The 26,306-nt window shown below is 41.3% G+C and overlaps 1 protein-coding gene across 3 annotated transcripts in view; it reads right to left on the bottom strand.

Annotated features, from left to right (window-relative positions):
- LSM11 (LSM11, U7 small nuclear RNA associated) overlaps positions 1-26,306 on the bottom strand; it is a 770,814-nt gene that overhangs the window by 268,269 nt on the left and 476,239 nt on the right. For all 3 annotated transcript variants that reach the window (XR_004318853.1, XR_004318856.1, XR_004318860.1), the window contains 2 exons: positions 3,586-3,668; positions 2,370-2,492 (listed from right to left, as the gene is read on the bottom strand). The gene's annotated coding sequence lies outside the window, so the exon portion shown is untranslated. The remainder of the gene's footprint in view (positions 1-2,369; positions 2,493-3,585; positions 3,669-26,306) is intronic.

The following is a 26,306-nucleotide window of genomic DNA, read 5'->3' as shown; positions in this document are numbered from 1 at the left end:
CATGCTCGAAGAGGAGACAAAGCAGATCTCACGCTTGAAATTGGACAGACAGCGTTTCTTAAAGCCTGCCTTATGCACCACCTTCCTCATAATCACCTGAGGAGTTTGTTACAAATCCGCATATCTGGGTCTAAGCCCAGGCCTGCTGAAACAGAGTGTCTGGGGTGGGGCCCAGGAAACCTTCATGTTCAAGAAACCCCTGGATGATTCTTGTGCATATTAACGTGTAAGAATTTCTTGAGGAAGGAGAGTGGGACAAGAGTACTTCCACTCGTTTATTTAAAAAGGACTGAATGCAGAGTCAGTCCACCTGGCCTTTCATCCAGACTCTGCTGCTGGCTGGCTGGCTGACTGACTTCAGGGCAAGGGGCTGAGAAACAGGATGTGAGATCAGAAACGGGTGCGGGCCCACCTCCTTCACACGAGAGCTGTGTGGTGATGGTTAACAGCTAAGCCAAGCCTCACTCTCACCACCGGAAAATGCAGAGGTGAACACAAGTGCCCTCAATGAGCCAGGTTCTGGCATTCTATTGCATTAAATCACCTAACCTCAGTGCCTGCACCTGTAAAATGGGAAAGCTACCTTCTGTTTAAGCTATGCTGTTTATGGCATCCAGTGAAACACTACAATTTTGGGAAAAAAAGTTGTTGAAAAGGTTGACACAAAGAGGAAGTGGTGGTATTAATCCATAATAGAGTTTCCTCTACTTAGGACATTGTTTTAAGACTGTATCTACACCGATAAAATCCCTTTTAAAGCACAGTATTTTATTTTTTTAACACAAAGCACAATGTAACGCCCCAAAGGATTTTTCTTCTGTCACTGCAGAGGACAAAGGGATTCACCTTGCAATATTCCAGGTTCTCTCTATATTAAAAAAAAAAAAAAAAAAAAACCCTCCTTAATCTTAATGGCTATGCCTGAACTTGGCATTCAAGTCTATGGGTAACTCAGCCACTGTAGCCAACGTTAGCAAAATCTGACTATTTGATAAGACGCCTTGTTTTTCTAGTTCACAAATTTGTGCTTATTTCATGCCAGGTCCTTGTTCTAAAACATCTCCCTTCTTAGCAAATATCCTCCTATCAAACTCCTAGCTATACAAATATCATGGATGTATGCAAATATTTAATGTCAAAAATGGTGAGTCTGATGCTGTACATAAAAGCAAAGCACACAAACAAAAGGACAATTCATAACGCAAGTATCCCACATTAGAGGAATGATTAAATAAATACAGTCATACGATAGAATCCAGGTATCCCCTGCTTTTCGAAAGTTCGCTTTGCACCGCATCTCTTTTACAAAAGATCTATATTCGTACCTGTTTTTGCTAACCGAAAGAAATCCAAAGAGGATGTTCGCTTTCATTTAAAAAGGGGGCAAACTGAAACAGCATTCAGGGCCGGGTTTGCAGCGAGCCGTTACAGAGGGAGCGCACACTCCAAGCAGCGAGAGAGGGACCACCTCTCCTTCCCCGGACTCCACGCAGCCACGCAGCATCAAGGCCCCAGAGCCTTAAACCGCGTCTCTGAGCAACTGTGCTTCATCTGAATTTATTTTGTACACCCATTAGCAAGGTGTGTCCTAAAGTAGCTTCTTTTCCGCTGTACACCGTTTTGTCATAAGAGAAGTCCCATAGGAGCACTCTTTCGGAGCACAACAGGGCCTCGTACTCTACACTAGTTCACGTGTTGTTGGAAAAGAGTATTTAACGGCCTGGGAAGACGGTCATGACACATTGTTAAGGGACAGAGAAAATTAAGTACCATTTAAAAAACCATCAATAGACACAATATAGAACACAGGTAACAGGGGGGCGCACTGTGCTGGTCAGGCTCTAGTTTTGTATCACGTCATAGGGAGTTTACTGTACAGACGCACAAAGAAGAAAGGAAAGGTCTGAGGACCGACGCAGCCCGACCTCACCGAGAGCTGAGCCCCCTGCTCACGGCTCACGAATGTGGAATTGCTCTGGATGAGGCAGTCGGGCACTCCAGTGGCTGACACTCACACGCAGCAGGTGTCTCAGATTCAACACATGAATGAGACCAGCTGACCGGATCATTTAGTCACCGCCCAATGCACAGCCCTCCCACCGGGCAGAGCTCTCAAGCCGGGCCATTTCATGGCCAGTGGTCTGCTCAGCCTGTGGACAGAAGCCTTTAAAAAGCTGCTGTAAACATTTATGGACACATTTCTTGTGGACCTTCTTTTCCAAGTAAAATCCTGGGCACAGGATATCTTGTTGATGTAGAATTGGTAGGGTTAAATTAATTTTTCCAACATGTATGTACCATTAAAAACTCTCATCACTGGGGAAAAGAAAAAAAAAAAAGAAGCCTTTGGCTTTGATTCAGTTACTCACGTGGAGGGTAGCATGATCACATGACACAAACAGGAAGTGCGAAGGCTGCTCCTCCCAGAAGCTGTCCTCAAAGACTTATGCCTCGTCCCCAGTGCACTCATCACGTAAGGTCTGTTGTTATGCCTGAATGGTGGCAGGAGAAGTAAATCAGTTAGGAATGGATTTGGCTCCATGAGACTGAAAAAAAAACAAAATTATGATTTAAACACATGAAGGTTTATTCTCTTGAGAGGAAAAAGTCTGGAGGTGGGCAGTCCAGGACGGTGCAGCAACTCTCCAAGTTATTAGGAATTCACGAGCAATCTAACTTTCTGCTCCGCATCCTTGCACACAGTACAGAAGTCATTATTTCTGTTCACCAAAGTTCTTTTCTTCTCTCCTTTCAAGCACGTGATATATAACAACTCATTACATATGTTCTTCCACCTGCTTCTGTGATTTTGAATGCACAGATCAAGAGGAAGCCTCCATCAGCCTGGGTGACAGAGTCACTCTATGGAGCACAGGTTCTTTGCTGACCTCTATTGGACATTGAGGTGAGTAAGAAGCAGACAACCACTGAGATTTGGGGATTGTCGTTACTGTAGCATAACTTAGTCTATCCTGACTAGTACACATGGCGATCCTCAAACTCACTTCCTCATCCACCTTGGCTGCTGGAGATGTAACCATCACCTTCATGTTTCAGAAGAATGGGGCAAAAGGGCCAAACCTTCCAATGAAATCATCCCTCTTAAGGATCTTTTCTGGAAGTCCCACATTTTTTCCACTTATATTTCATTAGCCAGAATTTAATTTCACAGGCAAGGAAACCACCACAAAGGATGCTGGGTAGTGTAGTCTTTTGTGGGGGACACATTGCTGCCCTGAATATCATCAAGGTTGTGTTATTAAGGAAGAAGGTGAGAAAGGATACTGGGTAATCAACCAACAACATCTGACACAAAGACTCACTTTCTTCCTTTATTTACATTGTCCTAACTTTTTTGAAGACCCATAGTAATTTTAGTAGTTTTATATAAGGGGGAAAAAGTTATTGGCAACCTCTTATTTATCCATCAGGGTAGTTCAAAGGCTCCCTTTTTTGACCCAATAGAAGCCCAGTATCCCTCCAATGAGTTACCCCTGATTCTTGTGTGCCCCATTCCTCATTGTTTTAAATCATATTTACCTCTGTATCACAGTTACCTGTGTGAGTGCATGCCAGGTCCCCTACCTGATCAAAGGCTCCCTGAGGGAAGGGTCCAGCTCTAATTCTCCTCCATCTTCTAAAACACATTTCATGTATGGTAGGTGTTCCTAATAGAAGAAGAGATGGAAAAAAGAAGAAAAGAACTCTATTACTCAAATTCTATTTATTTTTCTTTTAAATCCCAAATTGAAACAGAAACAAACTCATCCTTCCTCCAGAGTGAGTATATTACGGAAGCACCTAAGTGCAAATCACCAAGTTCAGGCTGAAGAGATGAATTACAACAGAAAGCAATTTTCACAGACATTGGAGAGGGGAAATGCATACATAGACTGGTTGAATTCAGGTATGATGGATCTTAGGAAGCACATGGACAGGTTGTATCAGCAGCTGAATGTCAGGGAGGGTAGCACATGAACGTCCTCTCGAGAACGTCAGAGCTTGGCTCCACACTGCCCAAGCCTCCCAGTCACTGCGTGTGTGATACTTCTTATAGCTAAGTGCATGGCGTCTGCCAGTGACTGAAGACCCTACATGTTCTTACAGAAGTCCAGCAGACAGCCAAGAATGAGGTGGGAAGAAGCTGATATACTGACATTACCCTCTGGGCAAATGGAGGAATAAAAGGGGATTGAAAATAGTCCTTCATAATTGGAGCAGGGGAAGGGACCCCTATTCTAGAACGGCCATCCAGAATAACAAGTCTCAGAGTTAAGACTCAGAGTGTTTTTATATGTGCTATGTAGCAGGCACTATGCTAAGCACTTCACCTGCATTGCTTCATTTAACCCTCACCATGTCCCCATGCGATGGATACGACTTTAACCTCTATTTCTAAAATGCAAAAATGAAAGAACTTGGGGGTTTCAGGAGATCAAGTACCCTAACGGTGCCGTTTAAAGGTCTCCCTCTGTGCACACCCTGTGTCAGGTGACTTTGTGGCTCCTCTCATCAAAGGATGGAGTCTATTTCCCCATCCCTTGGATCTTGGCTGGTCTTGTGACTTGTTTTGGTCAAAATACTTGTGTAGAAGTGACGACGTGCCAGTTCTGAACCTAGGCTTTAAGAGGGCTTGCCTGCTCCTATTCTCTCTCTCTTTAAACCCTGCTGCTGCACAAGAAACACCTGGACAAGCCGGCTGTCACGGGAGGCACACGGGGCAGAGCGGAGTCATGTTAGCTGGTGAGTGAACCCGCAGCTGACCCACCAGCTGACCAGAGACGCACAGTGAGCCCAGCCCTGATCAGAGAATCACTCAGCCAATCTCTGGACTCTTGAGCAAAAATAAATGCTTATTACCACATGCTCCTGAAGTCCCATGGCTGTTTGTTACACAACATCATTGTGGCACTAGGTAACTGTTAGACAGATAAGTAGGTATCTTTCTCAAAGTCACCCAGGTAGTAACTGGCAGAGCCAAGATTTGAAACTCATATGTCTACCTTCAGAGCCTGACAGGCAGGGGGAAGACTTCAGAAAGAACAAATCACTTGGCATATATCTGAAGTTTCTCAGAATCTCCAGTCTCCAAGTCAGAGGTCTTGTGTTCAGTCCTGGGGTCTTATGAAGCGGTCCATCCTTTTAGAGCCCTGCTTTTCTTGTCTTTAAAACAGGCATAGTCGGCACTTCTTTTAGCAAGATTCCTATTAGGACCCAATGAGATACCCATGTGAGAGCATTTCACAGATGGCTGTGCAGACAGATGCCAGGTGCCAGCCTCACACTCTCCATCTCTGCCACCAGCGCAACAAGTCGAGGATGCTCTGCCTGAAAGGAGCTTTGCTAGGAAGTCCTCTGCACTCCTCCCGCCTCGGAATGATTATGGTGCGCGCGCCCCGGTGGAGGACAGGGTAGTGGATGGTTTGTCTCTCTAGCGTCCCCCTCCCATAGCAGGAAAGCTATGAGTTCTAAATGGGAGAAAGGAGGGGGAAAAAAACCCTAAAGCTGTTATCAAATTCACAGAGGCCCTTAATGGTGATTTAATGCTGGGAGATCTAGCTTGCCACAAGATTGTGACAGGACTGTATTTTTTTTGTCGGGTTTAGGTGAGTGGTAGTGTGGCCACATTTAAAGGGAGTGGGGAGAGGTGGTGGGAGGGCTGTTAATCATGTGTCTCGGAGCATGGTCTGGACTGCAAGCAGAATTAAAGGACCGGGGACACGAGGGATGGCTGCAGGGTGACCTTTGGGGCAGGGCGTTATCAAGGAAGCACAAAAAGGAGGGCCAGGCTACACCTCACCTGCCCTTTCTCCTCTCATTTTTATAACTAAATTCCTCCTCCCTGTAGCCCCCAAACTCAGTCTAGCAAAGCCTTTACAGAGATTATTATCTTCCCTGGTGGTTCCAGACATGTTCTCAGCGTGCAAAGATCAGGATTCAAAAGCATCACATAATGCCTAGAGTCTGTGGTTAACTCCTGCTTTCATCTCTTCACATCTAAACACCTTTTTAAAAATGTACTCACATTTAATATTTAACCTCACACACTACCCAGCTGTGTTCATATACCAGTATGCATTCACGCACTCATTCATCGAACACTTTGTGCTACCCTCTGTTATGTGCCGAGCGCGGTGCCACGCCCAAAGGAGACAAAAATGAACGCCACGTGGTCCCTGGCCTCAAGCAGAGCCCGTGAAAGAGGCACAACTGGAGGATGGGCTTCATGTGAATTGGGGAAATCAGAAACTGCTTCCTGGAAGAAGCGGCACCCAAGCTGAGGCCTGAATGAAGAGGAGACTGAGAAGTCTGTGTGAGCATGAGCAGAGCGAGGCACCGAAGCAAGAAGCAGCACGGCGTGCAGGAGAGCCAAGGGGATGCGAGAGCACAGGAAGGGAACAGGGGAGCCGGAGGTGAGGCAGGAAAGGCGGGTTGGGCTGGATTACAGGAGGGGCTCAGAGGCCATGCTAAGGAGTCTGCAGGTGCTGTGAAATCAGCAGGGGTTTGAGCAGAGAAGAATGATGGTTTAGTCTTCTCTGCCGCCATTAACGGCACCACTCAGTTGCTCAGGCCAAAAACCTTAGTCAGCCTAATACTACGTGTCATGCATCTTCCCCAGCATATCCCATCCATTAGACAACCCTGTAGATTCTCCCTCCAATACCTAGCCACTTGTCTCACCTCTCCTGCCTCCACGCATCTCACAGCCCCCATTACATCACTTCTCACCCGGGATGGTCTGACAGCTCCCTGCTTCCACTCTTGCATGTCTCTTCTCCCCACTGCTGAGTCATCTTTTCCAAACATCAATCAGAACCCATCTCCTCTCTGCTTCAGAATTTCCAGTAGCTTCCAGGCGGATAAAATCCAAGCTCTGTATCACGCCCTACAAGTCCCAGCGTGATCGGGCCTCTGCCCTCACGTCTTCGCACTTTGTCCCCTGCTCACCTCACCCTAGGCATGCTGCAGCCCCGGCTGCTCCTCCAATGAGGCAAGCTCCTGACCATCTCACTGCCTTTGCCCTTGATGATCCCACCACTTAATACTCTTTTCTCTCAGATCATCCCATGATCCGCTGTCATTTTATTCAGATCTGTGTTCAAATGAGAGGCTTTAGAGAGGCTTTAGCTAAGCATTTCTAAAAGTAACATTTCCCCATCCCTACTCTCCGCCATTAATCTCTGTCATCTTATCAAGCTTTACATGGTTTTTAAATGCATATCAAAACCTTAAATTATATTCCTTGTGTATTCATTACTCTTACTCTCCATCTCCCCTTTGAGAATGTTACTCTTGTCGTTCTCTTATTTCTATCTTCCCTTCTAGACTGCCCCATGAGAGAAAACATGTCTCTTTAGTTCACCACCAGGTTCCCATCTTCTGGAACCATGATCTGAGCTCAGAGGAGGTGCTAACGAGTATTTGTTGAGAAGGAGGATACAGGAAATAAGCATGTTTGGGGAAAGATGATGAATTCTATTTTGGAATAGTTGAGGTATCTAAAAACCAGTCTTCATAGCTGTATTCAACCTTTCCTTCGTCTTCTACAGCCATGTTTCCCTCTGATACCTGTATTTCCTCTCAGGTCCTGAGACCACTTTCTATGTTCTTTAGAAGAGACAGAGTCACCTTCCTGAATCCCACCTGCAAAGTACGAGTCATGAGACCCCCTTAAAAGTTAATTATAAAGATCAAATGAGAGAGCATGAGTAAAAATTACCTAGACCTTGATGACAAATAGACTCCAGAGGATAGACTGTCACAAGATGTTTGAATTCAACAGATACATCAATATTATTATACAGTATTCTGATAGATAATATTTAACATGTTTAAAAGTTTTCTGCTAGACTACAGAGAACAATGCTTATTCTTTTTTGTCTTTCCCCACCTGTGTCAAGCACAGTATCTGCTATTTGTTTATTTCACCGAAAACAAAGAGCTTCTGCTCCAAAATCAGGTACATTTGCGGATTCTCTGCTTGCTAGAGAGCCATGAACCACCAGGTACACTGATTTACTTAATACACTAGGATGCAGTGATCCGATTACTCCTCCCCATCTTGCTGGCGTCCTGTTCCCAGGCCTCTTTTCTTGTGACCATAATAAGCTTCTGAATCCTTCCTCTTCGCGACCACTTCCTAGAATACGTGACTATAAGGGCCTTCACTGTCTAGCTTTCCATCCCCGTGTTGACAACGTGCAAGGCTGAGGTCAAACTCAGGCAAGGTACGTACACACACACTCACATTTCTTATTACAACATACTCTTTTGAAAAAGTTGGAGCAAATTATCTATGTACACTGTGTGAATGTTGATTTTTTTAACTTAACAGAGCTTATAAAGCATTCCTTACCGTGACTTAGAGACGTGAAACAGTCTGTTTCATAGTAAGCCATCCCTGAGTTTGCTTAACTGGTTTTCTGCCAATGAGTATTTTGCTTATTTCCAGTTTTTCAGCTATTCAGAAGTCACTGCACAAATGTGTGGGCATGACTATTAAATGACTCCAGACAAGAAGACTGGCAAGTGCAGGTATGCTATCCATTTTTATTTCTGTTGCCAAAAAGGCTGCACCAATTTACATTCCAAGAAATAGCACTTGAGGGCCTGTTTCCCCAGTATTATCAAGTTATATATATTTGTAAGTCTGCTCAGTGGAAAGTGAGATCTCGTTTTTGAAATTTTCTATTTCTTTAATTGCGAGTAAGGCCGATTACTTTGTTGGATGCTAAGGACACTTACTTCCTTTTCTTCTGAACCTACTGTTAACGTTCTTGGCTTATTTTTCTTTTCATTGTTGGTTTTGTTTCTTTTCTTTTCTTTTCTTTTTTTTTTTTTTTTTTGCAGACACTGACAAATTAAGGAAATTTAGCTGTAGTATAGTATTTTTTCCATGCAGAATTTTAAACATTTTATGGAGTCAAAGTTTGTTAGTCTTGTGTGAGTGTGTGCGAGTGTGTGAGTGTGTGTGGTTTTTGGTATTCATGTTTTCTTTAGAAGTATCTTTTGTGTTCAAGATTACAAAAGCATTTGGCTGTATTTTCTTTTAGTGACTTGTATAGTTTCTTTCTTTTTTACAGTTAATTCATTAACGCATATGGAGCTGTGTTAGTTTTCATTGCTGCATCACAAACTACCACAAACTTACCAGCTTAAAATAATACACACTTATTACATCACAGTATCTGTGGATGGGGAGTTGGGCATTGTTTAGCTGGGTCCTTTGCTTAGGGTTTCACAGCCTGTGATCAAGGTCCTGGCCAGAACTATGTTCTCATCAGAAGATCAACTGGCAAAGAATCCACTGCCAAGCTCTCAGATTGTTGTTCAAATTCATTTCCTGATGCTATACAATTCATGGCATCCTGCTTCATCAAAGCCAGAGAGATAGAGACTCTAGCGAGACGGGCTTCACACACCATGTAAGTGCACATGTGGTCACGTACAACCTATCATGTTTGCCACAATCCAATGGTTAGAAGAAAGTCACTCATCCTATCCACACTCAAAGGGATTACACAAAGGCGTAAACACCAGGAGGTGGGGAGCCTGAGGACCACTCTGAAGTCTGTTCTCTATAAATCTGTTTTGGTAAAAGGACTGAGGTAGGAACATAAATTTCTATAGATGGTTAGCCAAAAGGCTCAATGGCACTTATAAAATTATCTAACTTCCCTTTAACTTATTAAAATTCTATTTTTTCTGTTTTCCTCAGACAGTATAGTTTAAATAACTCAAGCTAGTTCATTTCTCCTTTCCCCATCTCAAGTACAACATCTGTCATACTGGAGATACAGTTTGCTAATTGGGCATAAAAAGAATACTTGTCAGGCCAAGCCGCTAGCCAAACTCACAAAGAAGAAAAAAGAGCACAAATAAGCAAAATTAGAAAGGAAAATGGAGAAATTACAACAAATAACATAGAAATACAGAATATCATACGAGATTATGAAAAACTATATGAAACCGAAATGGATAACCTACAGGAATGGGACAAGTTTCTGGAAATATACAGTCTGCCAAGACTGAATCAAGAAAAAACTGACCACTTGAACAAACTGATCACCAGAAATGAAATCGAATTAGCAATAAAAAAAAAACCTCCCTACAAATAAAAGTCCAGGACCAGATGGCTGCACCGGGGAATTCTACCAAACATACAAAGAAGAACTTTTATCAGTCCTTCTCAAACTCTTCCAGAAGACTGAAAAGGGGGGAATACTCCCAAACTCATTCTCTGAAGCCACGATCACCCCGATACCAAAACCAGGCAAAGACACCACCAAAAAAAGAGAATTACAGACCAATATCACTGATGAACATAGATGCAAAAATCCTTACCAAAATATTCGCAAACAGAATCCAACAGCATATAAAAAAGATTATACATCATGACCAAGTCGGGTTCATCCCAGGGACACAAGGATGGTTCACCATACGCAAATCAATCAGTGTAATACATCACATCAACAAGAGAAAGGACAAAAACCACATGATCATCTCAATAGATATAGAAAAAGCTTTTGATAAAATTCAACATCCATTTATGATAAAAACTCTCACCGAAGTGGGTACAGAGGGAGCATATCTCAACATAATAAAAGCTATTTATGACAAGCCTACAGCGAGCATAGTATTCAACAGAGAAAAACTCAAAAGCTTCCCACTAAAATCTAGAACAAGAGAAGGCTGCCCACTATCACCACTTCTATTCAACATAGTCTTGGAAGTCCTAGCCACAGCAATCAGGCAAGAGAGTGAAATAAAAGGGATCCAAATTGGAAAAGAAGAGGTAAAAGTGTCACTATATGCAGATGACATGGTACTATATATAGAAAACCCTAAAAGGTCCACACAGAAGCTACTAGAGCTGATTGAAGAATTCAGCAAGGTAGCAGGTTACAAGATTAACATTAAAAAATCAGTTGCATTTCTTTACACTAACGATGAATCAACAGGAAAAGAAAGTAAAGAAACAATCCCCTTTCAAATAGCACCCAAAGTAATAAAATACCTAGGAATAAATCTAACCAAGAAGGTGAAAGACTTATACATGGAGAACTATAAAACACTGATTAAGGAAATTAAAGAAGACTTAAAAAAATGGAAAGATCCCATGCTCCTGGATTGGAAGAATCAATATTGTTAAAATGGTCACACTGCCCAAGGCAATCTACAGACTTTAATGCAATCCCTATCAAATTACCCAGGACATTTTTCACAGAACTAGAACAAATCATAATAAAATTTAAATGGAACCACAAAAGACCTAGAATTGCCAAAACATTACTGAAGAAAAAGAAAGAGGCTGGAGGAATAACTCTTCCAGACTTCAGACAATACTACAGAGCTACAGTCATCAAAACAGCATGGTATTGGTACAAAACAGACATACAGACCAATGGAACAGAATAGAGAGCCCAGAAATGGACCCACAAACATTCGGTCCACTAATCTTGGACAAAGGAGGCAAGAACATACAATGGAATAAAGACAGTCTATTCAGCAAATAGTGTTGGGAAAACTGGACAGCAGCATGTAAATCAATGAAGCTAGAACACTCCCTTACACCATACACACACAAAAAAAACTCAAAATGGATCAAAGACTTAAACATAAGACAAGATACAATAAACCTCCTAGAAGAAAACGTAGGCAAAACATTATCTGACAGACATCTCAAAAATGTTCTCCTAGAACAGTCTACCCAAGCAACAGAAATAAAAGCAAGAATAAACAAATGGGACCTAATTAAACTTACAAGCTTCTGCACAGCAAAGGAAACCATAAGTAAAACAAAATGACAACCTACGGAACGGGAGAAAATTTTTGCAAATGATGAAACCGACAAAGGCTTGATCTCCAGAATATATAAGCAGCTCATATGACATAATAAAAAACAAACAATCCAATCCAAAAATGGGCAGAAGACCTAAACAAGCAATTCTCCAAGGAAGAAATACAAATGATCAATAGGCATATGAAAAAATGCTCAATATCACTAATTATCAGAAAAATGCAAATCAAAACTACAAGGAGGTATCACCTCACACCAGTCAGAATGGCCATCATTCAAAAGTCCACAAGTGACAAATGCTGGAGAGGCTGTGGAGAAAAGGGAACCCTCCTACACTGCTGGTGGGAATGCAGTTTGGTGCAGCCACTGTGGAAAACGGTATGGAGATTCCTCAAAAGACTAGGAATAGACTTACCATATGACCCAGGAGTCCCACTCCTGGGCATATATCCAGAAGGGACCCTACTTCAGGATGACACCTGCACCCCAATGTTCATAGCGGCACTATTTACAATAGCCAAGACATGGAAACAGCCTAAATGTCCATCAACAGTCGTCTGGATAAAGAAGAGGTGGTATATTTATACAATGGAATACTATTCAGCCATAAAAATGACAACATAACACCATTTGCAGCAACATGGATGTCCCTGGAGAATGTCATTCTAAATGAATTATGACAGAAAGAGAAAGAAAAATACCATATGAGATCGCTCATATGTGGAATCTAAAAAAAATCAAAAAAGGATGTAAATACAAAACAGAAACAGACTTATAGACATAGAATACAAACCTGTGGTTGCCAAGGGAGTTGGGGGTGGGAAGAGACAGACTGGGAGTTCGAAATTTGTAGATACTGACAGGCATATGTAGAACAGATAAACAAGATTATACTGTATAGCACAGGGAAATATATACAAGATCTTGTGGTAGTTCACAGTGAAAAAGAATGTGACAATGAATATATGTATGTTCATGTATAACTGAAAAATTGTGCTCTACACTGGAATTTGACACAACATTGTAAAATGACAATAACTCAATAAAAAAAAGTAAAAACAAAAAAAGAATACTTGTCAGGCTTTCCCCCAAGAGGGAATCACCAAGGTCAGTTTTTGTTATATTCTTCAAGACATAGGTGTATCTGTGTCTTTATTCATATTTATATCCACTTCTACTTCACTAAATATAAAAGTTGAGGGAAATAAAATGAAGAAAGTCCAATTCCTTATCTCACTCCTTTCCTTACAAGAGGTGCATATGCACAGCAGAGCCCAGACAACCTCAGGCAAATCTAAGCATATGCTAGGAAACACTCCAGTCAGTCAGTTAAGTCAAGAGCTGGCACTAGTCATGCTCAAAAATGAGCCAAATTCAGGACCAAGACAAGGAAGTGGGCAGCCATAGGTAGGCCAGGGACATTTCTGAGGAATGTGAGCACATCCCAAAGAAGACAGTATAGGTAAGAAAGGACAGGGAGTATGGTAGGACACCCCAGCCACGAGCAAATTCCACGCACATGAGCTGACCCCGTATTCATTTGGGCCTTTATCAGTAGCATCCTGTGTAGCTTGATAAGGAACATTAATAATTTCTGACTACATTCTGTTTCATATTAGAGTCTGCACCCATCCATTGATGCCAGCATCACTGTCTCTCAGAAGCAGGTGGTGGAAAGAGAATAAAGCACACATTAGCCATGATTTTCCCTTTAAAAAATAAAAAAAAGCCCATCATCTCTACTCTTATGACAACCCACCTTTACTCTGCTACTACCTTTTTGGAAGCGGCTACTTCCTATGAATTGGTGGGTTCTTTAAAGGTTTTTAAATTATTTATTTTGAACAGGGGATATGTACACGTGGTTAAAAAAATTTAGGGGAACGGAATGGGAAGGGATAAATTTGGGAGTTTGAGATTTACAAATGTTAACCACTCTATATAAAAATAGATTTTTAAAAGGTTTCTGGTGTATGCAGCACAGGGAACTACCTTCAATATCTTGTGACAACCTTTAATGAAACAGAATGTGAAAACAAATATGTATGTATATGCATGACTGGGACACTGCACTGTATACCAGAAATTGACACATTGTAACTGACTGTACTTCAATTAAAAAAATTTTTTTAATTTTAAAAATTCAAATGTTACCAAATATACATAAAAGGAAAATTAAGTCTCCTCATATCTGTCTTTTAGTTCCCCAGGTTCCTTCTCCTTCACAGAGATACAGATGTGTGATATAGATAGATGTTAGATAGACAGGGTACAGGTTTTAAAAAATACAACAGTGGCATGCTATACACAATTTTGTGCACTTTGCTGTTTTTCACTTAATGATATATACCACAGCCTGGGTCCCATGTTAGCACTACAGACCTGTCTCATTTTTAACAGCTACATAGTATTGTATGGGTGTCATATAATGTATGTAACCATCCCCTATTAGTGGATATTTTGTCTGTTTCCCATCTTTTGCTTTGAGGATAATGCTCCCATTAATGACTTCAGACTTCACAATACCATTTTAAATCTTCATCTTTTTAAAGATCAGATTTGTTAGAAATTATTTCTAACAAAAACAAATTCATCTTATTTCTATCAGGGATCCCCATCTACCAAAACACTAGGACTCCGCTCCATAGCAGTTGTCAAACTGAGGTCCAAAGCAGAGGTCCAAACTGATAGCCGCTGGCTAAAACTAACACACACAGATATGTATTTGAATCACACTGCTATTTTTCTAAATAGAACAAAACTGTCAGCATTAAAATGGCCAGAATTTTAATGTGATTTATCTAAATCACAACAAAATCAAGAAGTGGGGTGTCTCTTAACTAACTGAGTCCTTGGCACTGCTGGGCTCACATTCCTGCCCAACAGCAGTCGGCTGGAGCTGAGTTAAGCTGTTCAGCTCAGATGTGGCATGGACTTCCTCGGTCCACCACACGACCACGATGGGAACCCAGAGCCCTCCGCATCTCTGAAGTTCTGTCGGCTGTCATTTATCATCACACAGCCCCAATTCCCCTCTCCATGTTAGAGTTGAGGAAAAAAGTCAAATGCTTTTGACTCATGTCCCATAATAGTAGAAAAATTTAAAAAAAAAAGAAAAATAGGCTCGTACTAACCACCACTCCCTATTGCCTTACACCCAGATGCTCCCTCACCGTTTACATAACCAGCCTGGCCTCTGAAAGTACCTGACTGCAATCCCATGTTTAAAAGAATCAGACCCTCCCCAAGGTCAAACATATTTTCAGAAACAGTCCAATAAAGGCCTATGATCTCTCTCTTCTATTTAAACCCTCCTTCCATTTGTCAACTTTTTGGACAGGTTTGACCTGGAAAGGATTATTTTTTTAATACCATTTCTTTGAAAAACAAAACAAAACAAAACCAAAACCTGTCCTGTCCTGTCCAAGGGATTTTGCAGCTAAAACTGGCCAGTCTGTTGATTCCAGAGGAAGAAGAGCAGCTGGCAAAACTAATCAACGTTGGACATTTGCATTTTTCCCCTTTTTTATAGTCTCCCCTGGTGCTGGGAGATTGGTTTTCTGTGTTGGAAGGAGAGCGTGGAGAGCAGCTGCTGCCTCCGGTCAGGTGCACCGTATCCAAGGGAGCGTGGCCCAGAATTCATCTACCAAATATCCCAACAGGTTAACCAGTTCTGGAGCAAGGAAGTCACAGCTCTTACTTTTGAAGGCTCTTTGTATTGAGCGTAAAAGGTTCTGTGTTTCTGGGGATAAGATGTCTGTTTTCAAATTCACTTTCTTTCTATACCCTAGGTAGCAAGAGGATGTCGTTTAGATTTGACCGCCTGCTGATGAGATAGTGACAAAAAAAAAAATTAAATACAACTATGAACTTGACAAAAATAAACACACGCAGGCTCCTGAAATCAGGCAGCAAGGTGATTCTCACTACAAGTTATTGAGCGCTTCCTACCTGGGAGGCACTGTGCTCAGCACTATACATGCATTAGCTCATTTAACTTTCTCAGTACTGAAAGGTACGTGCAATTGTTAATCCTGCTTTATAGATGCAAACAATGAAGATCAGAAAAGCACAGCGGTTTTTGCTGGGTATCCAGGCTTATAAATGACGGAGCTGATATGCGTCTCAGACGCCCATGGACCCTTAGCTAAATAAGTCCCTGGAAATCTTCCTTCATGGACCATATACTCTACAAAGAAGTTTGTGCTGGATTTTCAGTAAAGACCACTGAGTATATTTCCTTTGGGATTTTTAATGCTGCTGTTGATAATCATTCAAGGAGAAACATTTTCACCCTATTCTTCATGTTATTTTTACCTCCCAGATCTTCTGCAGAAGAAACTATCTAGTGTTGGCCCCTTTGTCCTCAAACAATTCACAATTGAAATAACTGCTCATGACCTCACTTCTGTTCTGAAAGATTATTTGTTTTATTGGCCACTTTTCTTCCGGGCAATCCTAAGCTTTCATTGATGTCCTGAAGAGTTATGTCACTATTCACCATCTCTCACTGTTGGCAACATATAATTCACTGCAACTACGGTCATAGAGCCACACCTAACCCAACTCCCCCGTCCTATAATCCATGAAGCTTCAGGTTTCACAGCCCATCTCTCTCCAAAAAGATCTTCAACGATACTGCTTTTTAAAATAACTACTTTTCAATTTGCATATTGTAAAATACACCCTGTGTAGTATACAGTTCTATGAGTTTAACAAATGCATGCAGTTGTCTAACCACTACTATGATCAAGATAAAGAGCACATCCATCATATCAAAAAAAAAAAAATCCCCTTATGCTATTCCTTCACTGTCACCTGCCCCTAACTCCTAACTCCTGCCAATCACTGAGTATTCTCTGTCCCTATTAATTTAGCTTTTTCATAATGTCATACAAAATGCAGTCATACAATGTGTATCTCTTTGAGTCTGGCTTCTTTCATTCAGCATAATGCATTTGACATCCATTCATGTTTTGGGGGATGGGCAGAATGGGTAAAGGGCCAATTGTACAGTGATGGATGGTAGTGAGACCTGTGATGGTGATCACTTCATAGCAAATGTAGATGTCAAATCATAATGCTGTACATCTGAAACTTATATAATAAAAAAAAATAAGTTCATCCATGTTTTTCTGAGTATCAGTAGTCCACTCCTCTTCAGTGCTGAGTAATATTCCACTGTATGGATATTCCATGGATTGTTGATCCATTTACCAGTTGAGGGACATATGAATTGTTTCCAGTTTTTGATGACTATGAATAAGCTGCTATAACCATTTTTATACTGGGTTTTTGTGAACATAGATTTTTATTTCACTCATGTCAATATTTAGGAATAAAATTTTCCTGGGTCATATTATAAGTTTACATTTAACTTCATGTGAAACTGTCAGAATATTTTCCAAAGTGACTGTAACATTCTGCATTTCTGCCAACAACATGTGAGCATTCCAGCTGTTCCACATCCTTGTCAGCACTTGATATTGTCAGGGTTCTTTGTTTTAGCTATTATGATAGGTGTAGTGATATCTCATCATGGCTTTAATGCGATTCTCTAATGAGTAATGTTGAGGATCTTCTCATATGCTCATTTACCATTCATCTATCTTCCTTGGGGAAATGCCTCTCAAATCTTGGCACATTTAAAAAATTTGGTTGTGTGCTTTTGGTGACATTCTTGTAATTTAGAGATTAATTCATTTAAAGTTGATTCTCCTTCAAAATCTAAATATCCCAGTAAAAAAAATTAGTAACAAAAACCTTGATTAAAATAGAGCCCAGAGGCCAGAAGGGGGTGCTCTCATGCCCTAGGATGATAGCAGAGCCCAAGAAGAAGAAAAAAGACCTCCTCTTCTTGCCAGGCAAGAGCTCACCCCATGAGAGACTGTCACTAACTTCAAACTCTCAATTCCTCCAATCAACTATTTATTCACTACAGTCTTCCCAACTTCCTTTCCTCTCTTTGAAAGAGCTCTGCTCTCCTTGGTGTGTAGGGACTTGCATGAGGCTCGCCATGGTTGCAGATCCCAAAAATGCAATTCTTTGTTAATCCCAAATAAACCCACTTTTGCTAGAAATAACTGGTATCTAATTTGTTTTAGGTTAACATTCTGGCAGTTCATACCAAGACCCAGAGAAGGCCCTCAACAACTCCGAGGCTGGTGAACAAACAGGAGCAGTGCCCATACTGAGCCCATTAATGCTCACTGCTTTTCTGTCTGACCCTAGGGTTTGAGGTTAAGTCTTCCTCTGCGACCCTAGCTCCTGCTCTCCTTGCATTTTGAAGCTCCTTAGGTTGTCTTCAGCAGCTATTTTAAGCCTTTGTCCGTTCTTGTTTAAGTCTTGTTCTGCATGCAAGTATTCATTTGACACATCAGCCTGATTTTTAAAAGCAGGCTGTTCCTCCTGGAACAGGTTAGCCTTCACCCCATTCCTTTTGAAATAGGGGCTTCTTCATTAGACCTTGTGGGTTCAGCCTTCAGCGCAATACCTTTTCGAATAGGGTCTAGTCTATTGGCACTGCACTGTTAAACTTTCAACCTGACTCCTTCGGGATTGGGCTGTTCTAGTGGAACTACGCTTTAAGCCTTTGGCCTTGATTCCTCCAGAATTACACTGTTCCCTTAGAGCTGTGCTGAGCAGCTTTTGGCCGGGCTCCTTTAGGACCAGACTGTTCCTTTAGAACTGGTTGGTATTAAAACTGCAGGTTGTTAGAGCTATTTGAAATGTGTAGGCTATTTAGGCTGATTGAAAATTATTCTTTTATTCTAGAGAAAAAATGGGATACCAGTTACCTAAATATTTTGAGGGCATTCCATCCCTCACAAGGACTCCAGTGGATTTTATATTTAAAAGACCACATTCCTTTCTAACTAAATGAACCAACCTAAACAAAGGCAATTAAGAACCGCTATGATCCTTACGGGGAACTTTTGAAATCCCCAAACTTACTTTTCTTAAAACTAAATTGCACAACTATAGCTCTAAAATGTCCAAAACTGAATGGAATGCCCATTTTGATTGATATTGTGAGACTTTCAAACATTAGAAGGAGCCTAAAATTGCTTCCCTGCAAACTAAGATTTTTTAAGATTAACTAAAGCAAACAAACATTTCAAAAAAGATAAAATGGCTTGAAGCCTCATGCTCTTTCTCCCCAGCTCCTTTGTCTCGGGCTCTGCCCCCTAAGCCATCTTCCTCCTTCCTTTCTATACTGCCCACGCCCCTGTTATACCCTCACTTCCCCTGTACTAATTCACCAAACTTCCCTTTTTCTCTGAAACTCTCCCCATCCCCTTCCCCTCTGAGCCTATCGTAACGTGTCCCTTTTAAAGTTAAGCTTTCCAGGGATCCAGAGGCTAAACCCTTAATTTCTTAAATTCCCTGTACTAAAGCTGAACTTAGAGGCATAGTCAAAGATTTTTCCAAAGTAACCAAGGATCCTCACGGATTGGCTGAGGGATTTAATATAGTCATTCCAACCCACCAACCCAGTTTCTCTGAATTATATCAGCTAGTTCATATGCTTATCCTTGAAGGCCAGGCCCAGAATGGATGAAAACTTGATAATTGGGAAAACCCTGAAAGGTCTCTAGGATTACAACCAGGAGACCAACCTACTCACTATATAATCAGACTCAGGCAATGGCTAGGCGACTTCATTAGGCAATTCCTAGGGCTTTTCCACCGCCTACTGATTGGAACAAAATGCAGGTGTCATACAAAAATCTGATGAACCTGTTCATAACTATTACAATTGACTTCAGAGTATTAAAAAAAAAAAATCGGGTCTTCTTTTATCCCACCCAAGTAGTTTTTAACTTTATGTTTATTAATGGGCTGAACAGGGGCCACATTTCCCTTCTAATAAAAAGGACTAGGATGGAATTGGAAACTTCCTCTATCCCAGATTTAATCTCTCAAACCAGCTCTCTTGCACTTAGAGCCACTTGAAAGGAAGGTTGCTAAAATTCTTAACCTTCAGCCCTAGCAAATGAAGGCTCCTAAATGAAACCACATCTTCTTAGTTTCTGCTGTAATTGCAAAGAGGCAGGACATCTGAAAAGAGTGTGGTAAGTTTTAGCACTTCAGGTACCTTCAGCCCTTCTAACCAGCCTCTCCAATGTCCTCCCAATTCTCAATGACAGGGCTCCCAGGAGCTACAGGGGCACTTCCCATTCCTTCCTCTTAAGCAGGCTGAGAAACATTTCTCCAGACTGGGGATGAATCCCTTCCAATCCCAAATGACACTGGAGCCAAACTCTCGGTGCTAAGCCCCACTGCTACAAAGCAGTGCCTGCCTCGGAGCACCACAGTTCAGCGAGTAGGGATCTCTAATGAGCTTCAAAAGATCTCTGTCTCTGAACCTGCTCACTTTTGTTCAGACCCTTTGAAAGATCCACACCCTTTTCTCCTTAGTTCCTCAGCCCCCATCCATTTATTAGGCTAAGACTTCTTGGAGAAGTTATCATGCCAGAATTTCTCTTCAAAGCAGGAAATAATTCTAGAACTTGACAGCAGTCATCAAAACAGCCAACCAGGTGAATAAATGACCCTCTGACATCTTTTATTTGCTTGCTCCATCTCTGATGGCGCTAGAGCTGATTCTGGAAACACTGATCATGTGTCCCTATTAAATCAGCTACCATCCTCCTTACAGGCAAAATCTCCAACTGATATTAGCAAAGTTCATAGTTCACCTCCCATCAAGATTCAAGCAGACCCCTCAAAACATCTCCCCAGAATTAATCAAATACCCTATAAGTGAAGAAGCCCTTCAAGACATAAAGCCCGTAACAGAGTATTACAAGGCACAAGGCCTCATTATCCCTCATACTAGTGCTTACAACACTCGCATTTCACCTGAGAGAAAACCTAAGGGCCAAGGGTGGAGGCTTGTCCAGGACCTCCACACAGTAAACAGCACGGCTACCCTTGGCACTCTGTTGTGCCCACATACATTACTAACGTTCATTCCCACAAGAAGCACATTTTTTATCGTAATCGATTTAGGCAGTACATTCTTCAGTATTTCAGCTGAAGCAGCTAGCCAATACCTTTTTTGCCTTCACTTTGGAAGAAAAACAATTCACCTAGACAGTAATGCCTTGAGATTTTACTGAGAGTCCTTCTTATTTCTTGCAAATCCTTAAGGCTGATCTGAATGATATGAAGTTCCCTCGAGGCCCTACGCTGTGGCAATGTGTGGATGATTTTGCTTCTTGCTATCCTTCTCAAGTCTCCTCACAGGAAGACAGCACCCACCCGCTAAAGCTTTTAGCTTTAAAGGGACACAAGGTAGCCAAGAAAAAATTTCACTTTGCCCAAACGCAGGTTCAATATTTAGGGCATCTTATATAAGAACAAGGGCCACTAATTATCAGAGAAACGTAAATCAAAACTACAAGGAGGTATCACCTCACACCAGTCAGAATGGCCATGATTCAAAAGTCCACAAATAACAAATGCTGGAGAGGCTGTGGAGAAAAGGGAACCCTCCTGCACTGCTGGTGGGAATGCAGTTTGGTGCAGCCACTGTGGAAAACAGTATGGAGATTCCTCAAAAGACTAGGAATAGACTTACTGTATGACCCAGGAATCCTGCTCCTGGGCCTATCTCCAGAAGGAACCCTACTTCAAAAAGACACCTGCACCCCAATGTTCATAGCGGCACTATTTACAATAGCCAAGACATGGAAACAGCCTAAATGTCCATCAACAGATGACTGGATAAAGGTGTGGTATCTTTATATAATGGAATACTATTCAGCCATAAACAATGACAACGTCACATCATTTGCAGCAACATGGATGTTCCTGGAGAATGTCATTCTAAGTGAAGTAAGTCAGAAAGAGAAAGAAAAATACCATATGAGATCGCTCATATGTGGAATCTTAAAAAATAAAAAAAGAACATAAATACAAAACATAAACAGACTTATAGACATAGAATAAAAACTTGTGGTTGCCAAGGGGGTGGAGGGTGAGAATGGATAGGCTGGGAGTTCAAAATTTGTAGATACTGACAGGCATATGTAGAATAGATAAACAAGATTATACTGTATAGCACAGGGAAATATATACAAGATTTTGTGGTGGCTCACAGTGAAAAAAAATGTGACAACGAATATAAGTATGTTCATGTATAACTGAAAAATTGTGCTCTACACTGGAAATTGATACAACATTGTAAACTGACTATAACTCAATAAAAAAAAGTAAAAACAAACAAAAAAAAGAACAAAGGTCCACAGCTAGGTCCAGATAGGCTTCACAGTAGCCTAAATATCCCCAAACCCAAAACTAAGTGCCACTGCTTCAGGCTTTTTGGGACTCAGTGGTTATTGCCAAAATTGGGTTCCAAATTTCTCTTACGGCCAAACCTCGTACATTTTCGTACAGAAAAACCCCAACCCAGTTTTATGGGAAGAACCAGACTACGCAGTCTTTAAGACCTTAAAAGATAGTTTGATGAATCCACCTGCCCTTGGGCACCCCAATTATCAGATTCTTTTTTCCTTTTAATATATGAAAATGAAGGGAATGCCTTTGAGATCCTCATCCAAAAACACGGGACCATTACTGACATGAAGTACTGTAGTCGGCAACTGGACCCTATGGCATGCAAATACCCGCCTTGCTTTGGAGCCATGACTGGCACTATCATTTCGGTTAAGACTACCAAGAAATTTGCTGTAGGAGCCCCTTTAATCATTTTTAGGGACCAGACTTCATATGTACTAAGAGATAACAGAGAGGGAAAAACTGATGCAGTGTGAACATATGGCCATGAGAAGGGGTAAGTATTCAAAAAATGCATGAGAAAGGGCTCAGATAAAAATTTAACTGAGAATTGACAGTAAACATATTTAAAGTTATGACTTAAGAGCAAATACAACACAATCCAAAAATTCAAAAATAGTATGATTTTTTCAAACTATGGTATATCCATGTTGATACTATTATAAATATATTAAAAATCATATTTCATATTTAATATAGATAAATGAGCATGATTCAGTTAAAACAGAAGTTCAATTATTAATACAGTATGATCCCAAGTATGCCTGTGTCTTCTTATGTAATATTTATATACATATCTGTATATAGATGCATAATTTTATTGACATGAGATACATGTCATGACATGTACTGACATGCAATAAATATTTTATTGTGCTAAATATAAAATTTTACACTTATACAGTATTATACATAAAATAATTATCTTATATATATATCAATAAAATGTTAACAATAAGGATGAGATTATGGGTCATTTTTATTCCTTTTATTAATCATGGAGAGCTAGCATGATGGACTCCCTACCAGCTTGGAAATTAGGACAATCAAACGGTCCTTTGATGTAGCCACTTTGGAAAATATTTTGGACATTTCTCAAAAAGTTAAACATAGATTTACCATATGATCCAACAATTCCACTCACAGATTTCTGCCCAAGAGAAATGAAAACATATGACCACATAAAGACTTGCACATGAATGCTCATAGCGGCATTATCCATGAGCTAAAAAAATGGAAACAATTTAAATGTTCATCAGCAGATGAACAGATAAATAAAATATGACATACCCATACAATGAAACATTATTCAGTAATAAAAAGGAATGCATAATGATACATACTACAATATGAATCAATCTCCAAAACATCATGCTAATTGAAAAAAGCCAGTCACAAAGACCTCGTATTATAGGATTTTATTTCTATGAAACACGGATGGGAACAGAGGTTAACTATTAGTGAGCACGCTGGATCTTATTGGGGTGATGAATGTTAGGAAGGTGCCTGCACAATGTGGTAAACTTCCCCAAAATCACTGAATTGCAGATTTTAAAAGGGTGCAATTTTATCATTAAAATTTTTTGATATATAAAATACACTTCAAAAAAGTTTTTAAAAATTACCCTTCAAGAGCTGAGCTTTAAATCAGCCATTAGCAGACGTGGGAGAGGGATACCAGCTTTAGAAGACAGAAGGACTCCCAGACCACAAAACTTGACTACAGCCCAGCGGACCGAGAAAGAAACCTTCAGAAACAATGTGTTACCAGAATGGAAGGTGGTCAGTCATGGGACAAAGAGAAGAGATGGCCTTGGCTCAGGGTATTGGTGAATTAAGGTTTCCATTACTCCTGTAATGAGGGAGATGCCAGGAGAGGACAGCAGTGGTTCTGAAGACAAAACTCAGCTAAGAGTTGGCTGAATGACGCCCGTGCACGGATTTGAGGCGCTCAGTCCAAGAAAACAGTTACTGGTTAGCTTCCCATGCAGTTTTGCTGCAGGATGAGGATGTACTGAGAGGTGATTCAAGTCCTTGTGGACTGTGGCCTTGCTCTTTTTAAGTTAACAAGCTTAATATTCTGGGTACCACAGCTATTTCTGCAAACCAGTTAATGTTCATTCATCTCTGTAGAAGACAGGCTTCTGAGCCCATGGGGCAGAGAGCTTTAGTGTGGAGGGTGGTGACTTTCCCAGACTAGATGTTCTCCAGGAAAACGAATCTCAGTCACTGGAGACCGCCCTAGTTGGTACTGTCCTTTTTCATGTGTAGCTGGCGCAGCCCAGTGCAAGACAGAGCACCCTGGATGGGAAAGTAGACTCTGAAGCCAGACCACCTGGGTTCAAAGTCTACATCACTACTTACTTGCTGTGTGATTTGGGGTAAGTTACTTAACCTCTCTGTTTCAGTTTTTTCATCTGCAAAACAGATAATAACAGTACCTTTCTCACAGACTTGTTAAAAGCATTAAATGAGATCATGTATGTAAAGCACGTAGCATGGAGCTTGTCACCTAAACACTCTAATATTATTACTTGTCAATTGGCATTCTTTTCATACTTTTCTGGGTTTTTTAAAAAATCTATTTTCTTATAATGAATACATATCATTTCAATTCATAATCAGAAAACAGTGGTATTCAAAAAATTTTGAAATAAATATGACTTCTGTTCAACCAAGAAAAGAGAGAAGAGTAAAGAAAAGAGATGGAGGAAGGAAGAGGAAAAGGAAGGGTCCAAGAATGCCAATAAGGGACATTTTAGAAGGATGGAGTATTGAAATTCAGGCCTTTCTGTCCAACACAAGCCATCTGGTGACTGCATCTGAACAAGCTCTATGAACATTTTTCTTATGGAGTTTTCTGCCACGATTCCAGAGTTCACTAAGCGGGCACATGGGTGGATTTAACCTGAAGAGAGGAGGGACAGCAGTGGGAGGAGGTAAGAAGGAATAATCCTGTGGCAAAGGTGCAGGGGCATTAAGGGTGAAAGACAGCAAGGACCCCTTCCCACATTCCTCGCCCTTCTCTCAGGACTGGACTCTAAGTCTGCGGTTTTAGACAAGGCTCACACACAAGTTAAACCAGAGATGCAGTTCCATTCCCTAATTCCAAGGGCTCCCAGTCAGCCCTTAGCCTTCTATAGGGAGCTTCCAAACCCCTACCCATGGTTTAATTAATTTTCTGAAAAAAGTGACTGGTTGAAATGACAGTAATAAACATCAAATTACGTTAATTAACATTGCAACATCAGTGTCCATGTTGTTCCTCAATTGCACATTCAGATGCTGCCACCCTTGTGCTGGCATCAGTTTGGTCCTGGAGCCCAGAAAGGGCCATTACACTGGAAGGAGGACCAAAGGCGGGTGGGGGCACCATATACACCACACTGAGACAATCAGCTTGGGGGAATTCACACTCCAAAGAGCACTGCCCAGAGAAGGGTCTTAGAGACCCAGATGAAAGGGTTTCACTGTGGCTGGGTGTGGCGTTTTTATTTTGCTGATGGCCTGGAAGGAAACCATCAGCTAGATGGACACAGAGCATCCCTTGGGTTCCAGGACAGAGTCTCTGCAGTGACTTTCCGAGTCTGCTTCCTCACTTCCCTTCTCATTGTTCTCTCTGGCTTTCTCACCGCGCCCCCGCCTCCACCCCAACAACTACAGTCATCTTCAATTTCACGTTAATTCTGAAAAGAGTCAAAGGGGAACAAAAAGCAATCTTTGCCTCTTCCACTCAAGTGAAAAGCCCTGACGGGACCACAGCTCGTGTCGAGGCACTTGCTTTAGGGCCTGGAGACAAAGCAAAACGTTCTCATGAACACTCAGAGGTTAGGTCCTGGAGATAAAGCAATGGGATTAAATCTTGATAGATTTTTGTTTTAAGAGTGAAAGTTGGGGCGGTGGAGGCGGGGGGAGCTCTTGTTTGCCTGGATACAAAGAGTGCCGTGGGCAATCCCTGCTTAATCAGGATCTTGATGAGCCTCCTCCCCCTCCCAGGACGGAGACGCCAAGGGAGAGTCTCTCTGCAGCAGCCTCTGCCACTCCACTGGACCCTGCCCTGGGAAACAGCTGTTTCATTATTCCAGCAATCTTATGAAAATTGTTTGTGACTTCAATTTGAAGATTACAAATATAAAACCCTAGCCCCACCCAGTCCCAGAAGACAGCAGGCAAAGTTGATCACTGTCAAATGCCTTCCATA

This window comes from Camelus ferus, chromosome 3, assembly GCF_009834535.1.
Source record: "Camelus ferus isolate YT-003-E chromosome 3, BCGSAC_Cfer_1.0, whole genome shotgun sequence".
NCBI lineage: Eukaryota > Metazoa > Chordata > Mammalia > Artiodactyla > Camelidae > Camelus > Camelus ferus.
The sequence above is the reverse complement of the archived record's forward strand: the minus strand, read 5'-3'. Positions and strand labels throughout refer to the sequence as shown.